This window comes from Balaenoptera physalus (genome assembly GCF_965194825.1).
Source record: "Balaenoptera physalus genome assembly, chromosome: 13".
In the NCBI taxonomy this organism is placed as follows: domain Eukaryota; kingdom Metazoa; phylum Chordata; class Mammalia; order Artiodactyla; family Balaenopteridae; genus Balaenoptera; species Balaenoptera physalus.
The window spans coordinates 62665048-62681956 of record NC_138892.1 but is presented as its reverse complement, the minus strand read 5'-3'; positions in this window follow the sequence as shown (position 1 = coordinate 62681956).

The window sequence follows — 16909 nt, the reverse complement described above, 5'->3', positions numbered from 1 at the left end:
GAGCGTGTCTGGGAGAGACTCCGGTGGTCAGGGGTGGAGAGATCTCTGGGACTGGAGGGGGAGACAGGCTGGAGATGGGAGCTCCTGCCCGGGTCACATCGCCCCTTCCAGGCCTCCTGCCTCCCAGGCCAGACCTCTGTCCTACACAATGGGCATTTCTGGCTCCACTGGGGCACAGGAATCTGCCCCGAGGGCACGAGTCTATACTGAGGCTGGATCCCAGGCTCTGATGCTGGGGGTGGGCTGCTGAGACACTTCTGGTCACTGCAGGGGTGTCTCTGCAGTGTCTCTGGGGTAAGTTCCGGTACCTGGGCAGTCTCCCAACCCCTCCTGACACGTGCTTCCCCTCCCCCATGCAGCGCCCACCTGCACGGCCCACCCAGCCTCCCTGACCTGATATCTGAATAACATGTGGTGGAACTCAGCACCCTGCCCGCCCCAACCCTGGCCACCCCCGTGTGCTCTGTGGGGAGCGGGGAGGGCAGACAAAGGCATATGGGCTCTGCTGGTGCCAAAATAGCAGCAGACATATCATGTATGTCCCCAGTGCTTTACATGGATTAGCTCCTCTAATCCTCACGACACTCATCCTTTGTAGACGCTTTAATTCTCATCAGCCCCTGTTTACAGAGGAGGAAGCTGAGGCTCGGAGGGGTTGAGGGTCTGGTCTGTTGATAGCAATTTATAAGTAATGGATTTGAACCCGGACAACTGGAATTATGAGTCCTTCCTCTTGTCTTAGCTTCTAAGCCAGCCCTTCCCAGTCTACTCTCAGCTTCCCAGTCCCCAGTTCTGGGGCCCTCAGAAATTCTTTCCACCAAGCCACGGGTTGCACAAAGAGAGAGGGCACTGACCCAGGCGAGGGCATAGGTGTGGGTGTGCATTTTGGAGAGAGGAGGAGAGAGGGGCAGAAAACCTAAGCAGGTTCACCTGGGAAGCTTCCTGGAGAAGTGACCCGGCCTTCCCATCATGCCCTGTGGTGAGGCTAAGAGCCTTCCTTGCCGGAGTCCCTGTTGGTCTCGCCCAGAGCCACGTCCCGCCCCAGAGCCTCAGGCAGGCGAGGATGTGCTCACTGGCACATTCATCCAGCAACTATGCATTGCTGTTCTGCATTATCCCGGGCCTTCCTGGGCCAGATGGGGAAGAGGCACAGACGAGGCACTGAAACTGTGACACGGGCGTGCCATTCCCGTAACTCCATCCGGGTGGGCTGCGGGGCCAGGATGCCTCTCCTATCCCAGGGCTGAGAGATGCAGGAGCCCTGGACCAGGATGCTCCCAGAGGGACAGGCAGGCAGGGAGGCAAGAAACAAGAGGTGGATGGGAGTGAGCAGGAGATACATCAGCTGTTGGCGGGTAGTGACCTGGAGAGAGAAGTAGAAGGAAGGAGGAAGTAGAGAAAATAAGAAAACTCCCCCTTGCTTCTCTGAGGACTAATTTCAGGGGCCCAAGCCTCCCCCATTCTTACCTCTGGCCAGCCCCTGTCCCTCTTCCACCTTTTCTCGGCCTCCTGGATGATGAGGATTGCCTCCTGTCGCCAGTTACAGGGGACCAGGGGCAAAGGAGGTGGACTCGAGGTGCAAGGTGGGGGATGGAGATTTCTGTCCCTGGACTATGTAAGGATCAACCAGGACAGGTTTCCAGAATCCCAAAGGGGCACAAGACGCTGTCTCCAGCTGGGGTCACCCAAGCTCATGCCCCACCAGAAGCCCCAAGAAGTCTGTGAGTAGATCCAGGAGGGGTTGGGAGACTTCCCAGGTACCCAGACATACCCCAGAGAGACTTGAAATTTTCGCCCACCCTCCATCTTCCCTCTCCTAACCCCTGCCAGGCTTCCTGCTCCCTGGGGGCCTGAACCCCTAGGAAGTTTGGGCTCCATATCAAGGCCAGGAGAGAGTTATGTCAGGTCCTCAGTTAGGGTGGAAAGTCAGAGGTCTGTACAGTGGACCCCCAAGGATGCTAATTCAGGGGTGGAGGGAGGCATGGGTGAAGCTAGGGTAGGGAAGGAGAAGGGGAGGAAGGTGGGTCTGGGTGCTTCCATGGAGTTATGTCTGGAGCTTTTTTGTTGCACATCCCCTTCAGCAGCCAGAGCTGTGACAGCCAAAGACACCTCTATGACTGCACCCAAGGAAGCCTTCTGGGCCAGAGAGGAAGCAGCAGGTGGGACCACATCCCTCTCCCCACACGCAGCGTCCAAGGTTAGCGTGCCCTCCATGCCTCCAAGAAGCCAGGCCACCCGCAAGGAAGGCCACCCAGTGCTCGGACCCCAGAGACCGCCCTGCAAGGCCAGCCTCGAAGCCAGGGACTGTGACCTGTGAAAACACAGGGGCTGACGGAGGTCAGCAGGAGTCAGCAAGAAGTAGCAGACTTGAGTTACCCAAAGGTGCTCTGGAGAACTGAGCATTCAACTTAAAGACAGTTAGGTGGGATCGAGCCCCAGATGGTAAGAAGACAGCTTCCTTTTCTGGCCCACTGCCCTTCCTTTCTGTCCCATTGCCAAGAAAGGGGGACCAATAGCAAGGATGGAGACATTAAAAATGGTGCCTATGAAGCTTCCTCCACATGCCAGGCAGGCTGCGGAGACACGGGAGAGGCACTGACCCGGGAGAAGCTGTTTGGGGCAGTGAGCAAAGGCTTGAAGGAAGAGGAAGACGTGTCCAGGAAGGGTGTGGGGAGGTTCTTTCAGGCTAAGATGGCAGCAAACTGTTCGTGTGGGACGGTGACGATGACGGGAGCCAGCGTGACTGGGGTGTCAGAGGTGCTACAGAGCCCAGAGGAGCAGCAGCCTCCCTGGGGACCCAGGAAGGCTGCAATGCAGGCATCTCATCACTTGGCATAAAGCCCTTCAGTGGCTCTCCATGGATTAAGGTCTAGAAGATTCCTTGGAATGTCAAACAAGATCCTTTGCACCTACTGCCCTTCTTCCTCTCTGTGTTTCATCTCCTCACACTCTCCTTCTCTCCACAGGCCCTGCCTATTCCCACCCCCACCAAACTGGCCCCGTTTCCCTGAACCTGACGAGCGACGTCATGTGTCCGTGCTGGCGCAGATACAGAACATTTCCATCGCCGCGTACAATTCTATCAGCCAGTGCTGATCTGCAAAGAAGGCATCTGAGATGGGCCAGGAGGCTGCAGAGCCCTGGAGGCTGTGAACTGGTCCAGGATAGACTAGGGGGCAGCATGGGGTGGTGGCAGAGCTGGTTTCTGGTCTGGGCTCTGCTACTCACCAGCTGTGTGGTTTGGGGCCAAATGCTTGGCCTCTCTGGGCCTTAGTAGCTTGTAAAATTAGATTGTACTGGATGATTTGAATTTTTTTAAATTAAAAATCCTTTTTTCCAATTTGGTTCGACAAATGTTCCTCTCAGTGTGGTCAATCCCCTTGTTATGCCAGGTACTCAGTGGTTTCCAGTGTGATCCAAGGTCTCTAGCCAAGCAGTGTTCTGGGGAGGTCAGGCAGGTATGGGCATTCTGTACTGAGGGCAGGCCTCTGGGGTCAGGGAGAGGTAAGCATAGGCTAATTACACTTTCCTGTCCTCACAGCACTTAGCCCAATTTGTGATGATTTGTTGTTGGTTGTTTACTTGTGCCTGCCTACCCTGTCAAGCTCTGTGAGCCCCGGGACCACATGATGGTTTTATGCCTTGAGGTTCCAGGGCCTGGCACAGTGCCTGGCACATAGTAGGTTCTTGATGACTATTTCCTTCTGGAATGAGTAAAAGGCCACCCTTCCACACCGGGCACTTGTTATATGATATTGCAACACAGGCTACAACATCAAGAGCTTCAGATGGTGTAGAGCGACAGAGCCCAGGTGGGTCGTGGAGCAAGACGCTGGGTCCTCCGCTTGGGGTGTCACGCGCCCACTGGTGGACCCCCAGAGGCCTGGCCTCCCGCTCCTTTGGCTCCTGCTTAGCACAGGGTGGGAACTCCGATGCCCTCCTGTCACGGCCAGGTGCCTCAGGTGGGCGAGAAGATTCATGGTCCTTCTTGCAAAAGAAAGAGGCAGGAGGAAGCCTCCCTAAGCTGGCAGAAGCCCCATTAGGCTTAGACTTTGGTCAGGCATGCATTTGGGGCAGGGCAGGGACCGAGCCATAAGCTGCCCAGGTCCTTCTCCTTCCATGTAGGGTACCTCAGCCCCTGCCCAGCTGTGTGGGTGTTGGGCCCATGCCAGTGACGTCTGGCGGGGTTGCCAGGCCTGCTTCTGGGTGGAGGGGGCAGGAAGGAGGATTGCACAAAGGGAAACTGGCAGGAGGCCCCGCTTCCGCCGGCTGCTCCCAGGGAGGGCCCCGCGGCAGCACAGACACCTGTTCCCCGGGAAATGCTGCACCTTCTCACCTCCTTCCTCCCCAGGAGGAAATGCCAGGTCCCAGCAACAGGGGACTCCTAGTGGCCTCCTGCCCCCTCTCCATCCACCCACTGTGGCTGCTCAACCCACGAGGATGGTTCCTCCCAACAGCTCTCATTTCTCAGGCCTCAGACACTCAGCTTTCTTCTTCCCTCCCCCATGGCCCTCCCTCCTGGCTGCCTCTGAGCTTTCATGCTGGCCACTCAGCCAGCCTGCCTGCCCCCTTCCTCCAGGAAGTCTTCCCAGATAGCCCCCTTACTTGTCTTTGATGGGGAGAGCTCTCAAAAGCAGCCTCTGTGGTGGCAGGACTTTGTTTTACCCACTGTTCCATCATCGCTGGCATATAGTAGGTGCGCATGGAAATAGTTGTTGAGTTAAAACATGGTGTGTCCTCTATTATTTAGCACTTGTTTCCATGGCTCTCTTAGGCAAGGGTCTCTTTCCTCCAGCACCCTCCCCCATTAGACAGGATCTGGGGACCCAGTTTCCCCTCCAGTGAGTCCCCCCACACCTGGAATCCTGGTCAGTGGAGAAACCGCCAACCTTAACTACCGCGGCCAACTGTGCCTTCATTCAGGAAATGCTTTCTGCACTTCTCCTGGGCGCCTATCCCTGTGATGAGCAGTGGGGCACATACAAAGATCAGGGCGGCAGGGTGGTGACTTGGATGTTCTCCGCACATTACCGACCCCTCTGCTTCCCAGTCCAGCTCTTTCTGAACTCTGGACTCTCTTTCCATCCAGCCGCTGCCTCCAGGCCAGCTGCCCGGCTGGTTCCAGCCTCCTCACGCTCCCATTCCTGGCACTGCACGCAGCTATCACGCTCCCATTCCTGGCACTGCACGCAGCTATCACGCTCCCATTCCTGGCACTGCACGCAGCTATCACGCTCCCATTCCTGGCACTGCACGCAGCTATCACGCTCCCATTCCTGGCACTGCACGCAGCTATCACGCTCCCATTCCTGGCACTGCACGCAGCTATCACGCTCCCATTCCTGGCACTGCACTCAACTATTTAGGAGGGTCGTCCTCCCTGGGCTGCTTTCAGCGAGGAACAAAGAGGGACTCGAAAGCCAGAGTGGCTGACAAAGGCAGAATGGGGGAGTGGTAGGGCATCTGGAGATGCTTATTTGTAAGCCCAGACTGCTCCCTGAGCTTCAGCTGCTGCTTTATCTGCCCTGATAATAGACCGAAACCATATTCTGCTCCCTGCGGAGCCGTCAGTGCCTGGCAGGTGCGAGCTTGCCAGGACGGCTGTAGCCCAGGGTGGTGCTGGGCACTGCGCCAGCTGACGCAGGCTGGACGGCCCCGTGGGTAGCCACGAGCCCGCAGACCACCCCCCAGCGCAGGGATGTCCCGCTCATCCAGCACTCCTCAGTGCCCATACCCGGCACACGGGAGACCCTCAGGATGGATCTGGAGAACCGACGTTTGAGCGATGGTGGTTTGTGGTTCATTCATCTTTGTATCCGTAGCACTGAGCACAATGCCGGGCATAGAGTAGGAGCTCAGGGGTTGAACATTATGCACTCAACATCTATTTATCAGGACCTACCACGTGCAGGCAGCTGTGTCCTCTCTCTCTCCATCCTTCTTTTTTAAACAAATTTATTTTATTTTATTTTTTACTTTTGGCCGTGCCACACGGTATGTGGGATATTAGTTCCCCGACCAGGAATCGAACACTTGCCCCCTGCTGTGGAAGTGCGGAGTCTTAACCACTGGACCACCAGGGAAGTCCCTTTCTTTCTGTTCTTTTTTTAAAAAAATTGAAGATCTAATTGGCTTTATTAGTGATTCATGAATTGGGCAGCATCCCCTCTAGGAATTAGAAGAGCGCTCCCTCCCTCTCCATCCTTCCGTCTCCTTCCTCCAGCACCTGCTGGGGAATCTCCTGATGCAGTGAGATGGGGGGAGTCTCCAAGACAGCTGTCTATGAAAGGTCAATCCAAGGCCAGCCCTGCCCACTGCGTCTCTGGGAGAAAAGGAGGAGGAAGTCCTTCCATATGTCCCCATAACTCAAATTAGTACCCAGGCTTACAAAAAGCGCTCCAACAGGTGACCCAAGTTCATCTCCCCAACACTGCTTGGCAGGCCAGGCATCCCTGCCCCCTCATCGTGCAGAGCTGTGGAATTGGCACCTGGAACTTCTGCCTCTAAATGCAGCCCTCAGCCCAGGCTTCCTCCTGTTGATTGGAGTTTTTTTTTTTTTTAAATAAATTTATTTTATTTATTTCTATTTTTGGCTGTGCTGTGTCTTCGTTGCTGCACACGGGCTTTCTCTAGTTGCAGCGAGCGGGGGCTACTCTTTCTGCGGTGCGCGGGCTTCTCATTGCAGTGGCTTCTCTTGTTGCGGAGCACGGGCTCTAGGTGCACGGGCTTCAAGAGTTGTGGTGTGCAGGCTCAGTAGTTGTGGCGCACGGGCTTAGTTGCTCCGCGCCATGTGGGATCTTCCTGCACCAGGGATCGAACCCATGTCCCCTGCATTGGCAGGGAGATTCTTAACCACTGCGCCACCAGGGAAGTCCCGATTGGAGTCTTCGTTCCTGAGTTCAGCTCTGAGGTTCTGGGGGAAGCTGGGAGGAGCTGGGGGCTGGGAGAGGCGGGGATGAGCCGGGGTGGGGATGGACCAGGCAGGGGTAGGGAAGGGAAGGTGGGGTGAGGAGCAGAGGGAGCAGGGTGCAGGGCTGGACCCCCACCGTGGCCTGGGCTGCTGGATGGAGCAGGACCGGCCAGTGGGAATCTGACGCCCTCAGCTCCTCTCTGAGGTGGCCTGTTCCCTCCTGAGTGGGCAGACAGCGCTGGGCGAGATTGGGGCCTAATCAGTGTTTTGTAGCGGGCGATTCCTCTATGTGGGGTTTATCTTCCTGGGTCATTGTTCTGCACTCTGAACTTAGCAGGGTAATGGCAGCCTGGACTGGGGCTCCTGCCTGCCCGCTGGCCCCAGAGCCCTGCAAACAGATGGTGGCAGATGAGGGAGAGGAAGGCAGGGACAGGCAGGAGCGGTACGCCTGCTGCCCCATCCCGGGTCACTGCAGGTATGTGTGTCCGTAGCCGTGTGGAGTGGCTGCCCTCCAGGCAGGACCTCACAGCTGCCCAGATCCCGGGACCCTCACAGACCCCCGTACCTCCTCCCAGTCCTGCCTGAGCCCCCAGACACCCACCCCCTCGCTAGCCTCTGAGATCCCTTACCCAGCTTTCTCTGCAGCTTGCTCTTCTTCCTCTATCCTCAGGAAGCCCAAAAGGGAGAGGGCAGCGCTGCTGGCCCAGGACACCCCCTACCCCCAGTGTGAGGCACAGAGCTTCCCGTTCATGTGGCTTCTAAGTCGCCATGACCACCCATGTGGCAGGAGCTATTTCTAGATTACAGTTGGAGATGCTGGGGCTCTGAGGGGTTAAAGGACTTGTCCAAGGTCACCCAGTGTGGTAGACAGAATAATGGACCGCCCCAAATGTCTTGGACCCCCCAAATGTCTATGTCTTAACCCCCAGAGCCTGTGAATATGTTACCTTCCATGGCCACAGACTTTGCAGACATGAATAAGTTAAGGCTCTTGAGATGGAGAGATTACTCTGAATGATTACATTGGGCCCAGTGTAATCACAAGGGTCCTTTAAATGTGGAAGAGGGTGCCAGGAGAGTGATGCTGTGAGAAAGACTCCTGTTGCTTTGAAGATGGAAGGGGACCAAGGAAGGTGGGTGGCCTCTAGAATCCGGAAAAGGTGGGGAAGTGATCTTCCTCTAGTACCTTCAGAAGGAGCGCAGCCCTGCTGGCACCTTGATTTTAGCTTATGGAGACCCATTTTGGACTTCTGATCTCCAAACCATAAGACAATGAAATTGTATTATTTTAAGCCGCTAAGTTCATGGTTACAGCAGCAGCAGGAAACGAATACACCCAGCTGGTAGCAGAGCTTGGATCTGAACCCAGGACTCAGCCGGCCCCCTGCTCCCTTCCACCCGCTGGGGGGCTCAGAAAAGTGCTTAGAAACATACCTACAGTAGATCGTTTCTTGGGGGTTCAAGTAAGGCAGGGCATGTGCTAGCCATTAGAGCTGGGGGTGTGGAGGGGGTTACAGTGTTAAAACCAATGTGGTCCCCACCCTTAGGGCACGTGTGGCCTGCCTGCTTCTGCGCTCTGCGTGGTTTCTCTGTCCTGGGTGCTGGTCCTTTGAAGCAGGGAGTGGGTGGGATGGGAGGGGGTGTCTGAAGTCTCTCTCCTCTGGGGCCCTTGGAGGTCTGTGTGTCCATCTCAAGTCAGGGGGCGATACCTGTGTGTCTGGGTACCTGGTTGTGGAAGGATCCAGGAACCCTGCCCTTCAGATGTGTGTGGGGGGACATCCCAGATCCTGTGGACCCTTCTGGGCAGTGTGTCTGTTCAGGCCCTTTGTGTTTGTGTGTGTGTGTGTGTGAACATGTGAGTGGGCAAGTGTGTGAGTGCGTGAACGTGTGCTTGGGGCAGTGTGGGCCTGCTTTCTCCTCGGTGTGTGTGCACAGGTGAGCGTGCGAGTGTGTGTGAGCTGCGCTGGGGGAGGGGCGGCTCCCTGCGCCTCGCCAGCATTGCCTCACCCGTGTGACACAGCCTCTAATGACTGTTTGCCATTGTCCGTGTGGCAGTGGCATCACCTGCATTAATGATAGTCTCTCCTGCCTAATGACCTGGCTTCTGCCCCATCATTCAAGGGCCACAGGAGCGCTGGGCCCATGGCCAGAGAGATGTTGACGAGCTCAAAGCATTTCCCGCTGGGGTGTCAGTGGGGCTGGGGAGAAGCATAAATCCCACCCTCCCCCACAGTCCTCCGGGGTGCCCGGTGGGCTGGGAATGTCAGCTGGCTGATGTCATGCCTGGGCAGGAAGACCCAGGTCCGGGCCCTGCCCTCCGTCTCTGCCCGGGCAGGGCAGCTGCCGCCTGGACCCAACATTGCTTCCTGCTGCCCCTCCCCGCAAGGTGCCCTTGACCCACATTAGCTCCCATAGACAGGAGTCTGCCTTCAGTCCCTCCTCACCTCTGCCGATGAAGAGAGCCTCTCTGAGCAAGCCTGTCTGTGCTCAAGAGGCGCTGGTCTGGAGCTGCCCCTGGGGAGTTGGAGGGGGGGATCTGGGGCAGCCCAGGAGTTTGCAGCGTTCAGGGCAAGCTACCCCCTGGAGTCTCACTGCTGAAGCCTCATTGGCTGATTGTACCAAACTGTCTTTTATGATTGAAATGAAGTTAAAAGAGCCTTCTGGACTCAGAAGGAGACGCTGGGGAGGGGCTGCTGGTCCCTTTCTGTGAGCCCTTAGCAATTTGTTCATATTCTCTTATAGCTTTGAACCTGTTCCGTCCTATTGATGCTTCCCACTCACAGGTCTGCCTCCTCCTACCATAAGTTTACCTAGATAAGCAGATAAACTTAGCCCTCTGCTCGGTTTCAGTAGGGACTCACTAAAGGGTTTCTGGGTTAACGAATGCACCCCTGGAACTAGCTGTATGACCTTGAAGTGACTTGCAGCATCCTCCTCTGCAAGAGGTGGGACTTGCTTCAGCCTGATTTACACATGTCAACTCCGTTTTACTGTTGTGCCCATTTTACAGGTAAGGAAACCAAGGTCTGGAGCACTGAAATAAGCCCTCACAATTAGTGTAGATTCAATCCCATGTCAGTCTCTCCCTACATCCAACTGCAGTGTCTGAGGGACCCCAGTGTGTTGGTGGGGACACTGCATTAGTTCTCAGCCTAGTTCCAGAGGCCAGGAAGAGGGAACCTGATCTGGGAAGGGTTCGCAGTGTTCCAAAGTGAGAAACTTCCCTTGAGGAAGAGCTGACCTCTTCTAGATACTCCCCAGAGATTCCTGCTGGCATACAGCATTATCGTTGGCAATCAAGGCAAGAACTTGGCCATGGGGAGAAGCTGCCCATTGTTGGGAGTGAGATGATGAAACTGCCCATTTCATCAGTGAGATTGCTTGATTATCAAGAGGAAAAAATTGCAGGAAGAGAGATGTGACTTAGATTTCAGAGTCTTTCTTGGCACTCCTTAAGGGCAGAAACTAATCCTCTAGCAAAATGGGCTGAATTAATACGGGGACCCACAACTAGTGATGACCATGAGATATATAGCTTTTAAAAAAATTTTTATTTATTTAATTTATTTATTTTTGGCTGCCTTGGGTCTTCGTTGCTGTGCGCAGGCTTTCTCTAGTTGTGGCAAGCGGGGGCTACTCTTTGTTGCGGTGCACAGGCTTCTCATCGCGGTGGCTTCTCTTGTTGCGGAGCATGGGCTCTAGGCGCACCGGTTTCAGTAGTTGTGGCTCGCAGGCTCAGTAGATGTGGCTCGCGGGCTCTAGAGCGCAGGCTCAGTAGTTGTGGCGCACGGGCTTAGCTGCTCTGCGCCATGTGGGATCTTCCCAGACCAGGGCTCGAACCTGTGTCCCCTGCATTGGCAGGCGAATTCTTAACCACTGCACTACCAGGGATGTCCCAAGATATATAGCTTTATGAGAACATTTGCAAAGCAGCACATAAACAAGGGCAACTGAATACACGGAAAACTCTGGACCTAAGTCACTAGGGAGCTGGGAATAGGTTGTGGCAAGAGCTGGGTGGGGTTGTCCGGGAAAGGCTTCCCAGAGCCGGGGGGTGTGGACCAGCTGAAGAAGGACAAGTCTTTCCTGGGGTAGGGGCAGGCAAGGGGGACAGCAGGCACCTAGCATCCCAGTGACATCATCATTCTGGAGCCAGCCTGTCCCCAGGAGCCATGCCTCAGAGTGCTGGCTCAGTGACCTGGTACCCTGGGAATTTGCCCCACCTCCTGGGTGGGGATTGATCTGACACACATCTGCCCAGCCCACTTGGAGCCACTTAGAAATGACATAGAAATGTGGTGCGGGCTTGAGCCAGGTCCTCCCCTCCAGGAAGTTTGGCTGAGTTTTGGCCTCTGGACCGTCCAGGTGGCTTCTCTTGGGATGTCTGGGGAAAGAGATGAGGGAGGAGTGCGGGGCCTCTGGGAGACTGAGGGGGATTCTGAGAAGTGGAGGGAAGATGGTAATAAGGCCTCCTGCCTCCTTCTCAGGGGCCAGGGAGCCGACAGTGATGACGATGACGGCAGACCTGCAGTCAGCCTGTCTCCACGCTTGGCTGCTTTGGGCCTGGGCTTGGGGCAGTGGAGAGAAACCTCAGATTCACAGAGCTCCTGAATGGGAGGGGCCCTTAGTCTACCCACTTCCTATACAGAGAGGGACCTGGAGGGCCAGGAGTTGGGAGGGGAGGATAGATTGTGTGGGTGGGGGAGGGGGTGGGATAGACCCAGGATTTGAGGAAGAGGAACTGCTGTGGTTTTCGAGGCGTTCCCTGCAGGGTGACCAGCACATCCCAGGCTGCGGTCCAGGTGGGAACAGCAGATGCGCCTCGGGCAGTAGTGCTGGGCAGTGGTTGAGGAGGGAGAGGGGCAAATCCCGGGTGGCGCCCTGTAGGAGGGTCGGCCATGAAGCAGGGCTGAGCAGCTAGAAGGGGTAGACTGGCTAGGGCTCCCTGGTGGGGAGAGAGAAGTTTGCAGAGGGAGGCTGGCTGAGGTGAGAGTGCAATGGGGAGCAGACAGAGCATCCCGAGGGACAGAGCTGTCAGCCCAAACTGAGGGCTTCACCTTTGAATCAAGAGGCAAATGGAGCCTCTGATGGCCCAGCAGGGCTCTGACTGCAGTCCTCGGACCAGATGACTCTTCACTCTGAGGCCTGGGGTTTCCACCAGGTGTCCCCGTGCGGAGTCCAAGAGTGGCAGTTTATCCAACTAGAGCTGCGTGGAGGGGTCTCTTGACCCCAGAGGTGGATATCGTGGTGGGTGGAGGGGAGCTCTTGTCGGGGGCATCCTCGGGAGGAAGAATTGAGGATCAAGACTCAGGAGAGCCTTGGGACCAGGGTTGACACCTCTGGGGACAGCCTGAACCAGGACAGAGGCAACTATTTAGGGATTCATAGTCACTTTTAACTGGCATTTAGATGCGTGCCTGCAGCATCCTCAAGAATGACAACATTTGACCATACGTCTCCCGCCCAGCAAGCTCTCCGTGCTTCGAAACTGTAGCATCCTGTTCAGGGCCAGCGATTTGGAGCAGAGAGAAGCCGAAAGAGATGCAAATGGAGAGACTGACCCTTGGGGAGGAAGAGGGAGTCTCTCCTCCCCTTTTCTGTTGTCCTTTGGGGATGGGTGGGCAATCGGGGGGCCTGGGAAGAGGAGCCGAGATGGGGCGTCACTAGCCAAAGGTGGCACATGGAGGCTGGAGGGACCTTGCGTCTCAGCCCCGTGGAGACGGCTCTGTTGTTGTCCCTTGCAGCCTTCCCGCCTTCTTGTCCTTGGGCTCTGTTCCCAATCTTTGGCTGTCAGCACCTGCTCCCTGAGCCAGCGCCTGGCAAACGCAGCTATGAGATCATGGGGCGGGGTAAGTTGGCAGGCGCCCCCATCTCCATCGGAGCCATGGCAGGTGCTTGGTGGAGCCCTGGGCCCGGCGCCTGCGTAATCTCCCTCCTGGCCTCATCCCCTTCCAGGAAGGTGGCTCCTCTAGCCAACCAGTGTAGCCTCATCCAGTTTGGTCTCCTGACTCCAACAAAGGTGGTACACTGACTCATACCATGGCACGAGGGCTTGAGGCTAGACTTCAAGAAGGACTTCCTACTCAGGAGATGGATTAGTGGGATAATTAAGGACACATATTAGTAAGTGGGGCAGTCCTCACTGAGGGCTCACTCTGCATCCTGATAGTCTCAAGCTCTTTGATACATCTTGAGGGTCCAGTGGGGCTGGCCACTGGGGGACCAGGTGGGCTCCCAAGGGCTCACTCTTCCCCTAGTTTAGTGTTCAGTGGTGATTAAGACAGGGTTCTTGAGGGCAAGAGATGGAGGTCAAAGAGGCAGGAAAGATAAGAGGTGAGCTCACATTCCAGAGGGTAGAAGTCATCCACGCAGAGGTGGGTGGGCCTGTTTGTTTGGCACCTCTTGAGTCAGAAAGGAAGCAGGCGCATCAGAACTGCAGCAAGAGGGATGAAGGTGAGACAGCGAGACCTTCTGACTTTCAGGGCTGTGTGTCACTGGCACATGAAGGGCGTGTTCTCTGGGGAGAGAGAGCACTTCGAAGGGCTCAGTCTGGAGGTGAGGGGGATGGATGATCTGATTTGGAGGTCTTTGTGCTGGAGTTTCTGTGTGTGTGCATGTGTGTGTGCATGCGTGTGCACACATACGTGTGTCCACAGTCTCTAGTGGTACATTTTCTGCCCCAGCTGAGCCCTCCAGTGTATCTGTGTTTTTGTACCACAGGGACCCAAGGGAGAACAACCCCTCTGCTGATGGTCTGGAATGTACTCTATATTTGGGTGCAATGCTGTCTTGATTGGGGACCATTCTTGTTCCCCAAATGTCCTCCAGTTGGGCAGACCATTTATTCTAGTCCTGACACCCTCACCTTACCCTCAGGATGTTTTCTCTTCCCCTTCTTCAGGGACCCCCATTCCCTTCCCCTTTCCTGAGGAGGAGCTGGGGCCTGGGCTTTTAGCTTGTGCTGGACATGTCCTGGACCTTCCCCCCTGAGCCCACAATTCCACCTTGACTCATTCACCCCTGTGTTCCAGCTTCCATAGGACTGGACCCACTGCAGTGAGTCCACAGGTACAGCACGGATGTGTGGAAAAGGAGGATGCATGGGCCATCCTCGGTGTGTAACTGGGGCCAACCCCCAGTGTGCCCTGTCAAGTGCCATGTTGACTACCGGCCCCTGTCTGCTCTTGGTTTCCAAGCCTGTGCCCCATGCCAATGGGTCTGGGATCAGATCCTATGTTTTAAGGCCCAGTCGCAACACACAGAGTCAGAATCCTAAGATGTCAGGGCCAGGTGGGACCCTAGAGACCATCAAGGCTCATCTATCCTGCATTTACAGTCAAGGCATCCCCCAGAGAGGGAAAGGACTTGCTCAAGGTCACACAGTAATTTGGAGGACACTGCGGGCCTTCCCATGACACGGCCCTTTCCACCATGTACATTGCCTCCCTAATTTTGACCAGCCTTTCTCTCTCTGTCTCTTTTTTCTCTTGTCTGTAGTTTTCTTAGACTTTCCCCTCTCAAGTTCCCCCATCCAGACCCTGCCATTCCTGAAGGCCTAGCCTGGCCCTCCTTCACTCTGGAACAAACCTGATTACTCTCCCCTACCTTCTTCTGCACTACTGGCAGCATGTCCTGCTAATTCCCATCCCCTAATTGTCTGTAACACAAATGAATGCTTTATTACTTGATGCTCTAATGACCTGGGTTCCAACCAGGCTCAATTGCTTCCCGACTGTGTAACCTTGGGCTAGTTACTTAACATTCTTTTTTTTTTCAGAGATTGATTGATTGACTGATTGATTGATTGCTATGTTGGGTCTTCGTTTCTGTGCTAGGGCTTTCTCTAGTTGCGGCAAGCAGGGGCCACTCCTCATCGCGGTGTGCGGGCCTCTACCATCGCGGCCTTTCTCGCCGCGGAGCACAGGCTCCAGACGCGCAGGCTCAATAGTTGTGGCTCACGGGCCCAGCCGCTCCGCGGCATGTGGGATCCTCCCAGACCAGGGCCCGAACCCCTGTCCCCTGCATCAGCAGACAGACTCTCAACCACTGCGCCACCAGGGAAACCCCTTAACATTCTTAATCCTCCGTTTTCTCATCTGTAGAATGGGGGCAGATATTTGAGCCTGAGTGAACAGCGAAGCTCAGAGGGCTCGACTTGGACATTGGCAAGACTGCAATCCGAAGTGTAGTGGGTGTGGGCGGGGTGGCAACAGAAGGCAGGCAGGGGCCAGATCGTGGGGCACCTCAGCTGGGGGAGGCTATGCTCTTGGCAGTGGGGAGCCCTTGAGGCCTCTTTGGAAGGGAAGTAACAAATCCCCACCTGGAGTCCGGAGTGGCTGTGAAATGGAGTGGAAGGGGCATGGGCTTTGGAATTGGCAGATCTGGATTTACGTTTCAGCTCTTCCACTGGTTAGCTGTACGATGCCACACAGATTGCTAGATCTCTCTGGGCTTCCTCTTTCAGTCTGCAAAATAAGAAGGATATCTTCTCCATAGACGTAATGGGAAGATTAAATGAGAAAACATCTATAAATTGCTCAGCTTGGAGTCTTGCACTTAATAAGTGCTTAATGAGGAGTAGCCATCATGACTGCTGCGGCCGTCATCACCCACCAGCTCGTGTCCACCTGCATCCTGGTCTGGCTTTGTCCCTGGGTCTGTCTGGCCCCTGGGTTACAGGATCATTCCTCACTTCCCAGCTTGGAAGATTCCCAAGGGCAGGGCTCACATGCATGGTCTCCCTGCTCTAGGTGCTCCAGGAATTGAAGGAGCTGGGAAAGCTGCTGAGGAGGGAGATGCACGTGGGGGCCTCTGGGTGGCTCTGCAGAGGCCTCAGAGACCTGCAGGCAGGCGGAGGGGGGTGGTGGTGTCTCAGGCCCTCCTGGCCACCCATTGCCCTTGTAGAGTCTGAGGGGATTAAGGTGAGCAGGGAGTTGTGTGTCAGCAAGATGTGCATCTACCCTCCTCGCTGGGATGTCGAGCCAACTCTCCCAGGGATGGTCCTTGGGGCCCCAGGCACTGCAGTGGGTCTTGCTGCTTGTGAACCCCATGGAGAGAGGCAGGTGTAGCGTCCAGAGAGGGAGCATGGGATGGAGGGCTGATGGGAAGCTGACTGTCAGCTATCCCACCCGGCACTGAGCATCTCCTTGGCCCGCATTTGTGGAGAGGAGAGCCCGAGACACCATCATTGAAATAGAGTCTAATCATTATTAGCCAATTATAAAACACCTGCTAGAAGCTGAGCTGTGTGCCAGGCACTGAGGTTAATCATTTGGCAAAGATTGAATGGGTCCTGCCTGCGCAGAGGGAGATTCAGACGGGCCTCTTGGGGGAAGCCCAGGGGGCTACGGGAGCTCTGAGGGCGACACTCGAGCCACCATGAATGGTGGTGTGGGGCTGCTTGGGGTGAGACAGAAGCTGAGCCCGGTAGGCTGAGGCAGGACCTGAAAGCAGGGGCATGGTTGGAGAGCAGACGGGGGGGCCTGGGTGTTGTGGGGAGTGGGCGGAGATGAGGCCAGAAAAGTTCGCAAGGGTCTTGAATGCCAGGCTGAGGAGTGAACACTCTGTCTCAAGGTGAGGGGGGAGCCACTGAAGGGTTTTGAAGCAGGGGAGAGACGTAGTCACATGCAGGGGCTGCAGCGCTCTGGGAATGGGGGAGGATGGAGGGGTCTGACTTCAGCTTTCAGGAGGAGGGAGTGATGGGGGATGGCGTGCTCCTGGGGAGGGAGAGGGAGCGGGATGGTTGTAGAGTGGGGCGTGGGTCTGGAGCGGGGAGTTGAGGTGTGCCCACACGGGTGGGAGGGGTGGGGTACAGGGGTAGGGGTTGAGTCGGGGCTCCGCTGGAGGGGGAAGGCTGAGCCATAGGGCTGAAACTGGAGGAAGAGCAGAGGCCAGGGGCCTGACTGTGGCCTTGGCTCCGCCTCCTCCTCCGTTCCCATCTCAGATGCTGGGCTGCTCCACAGGCCCTCAGACAAGACAGGCCACCTCTCTGAACTTCAA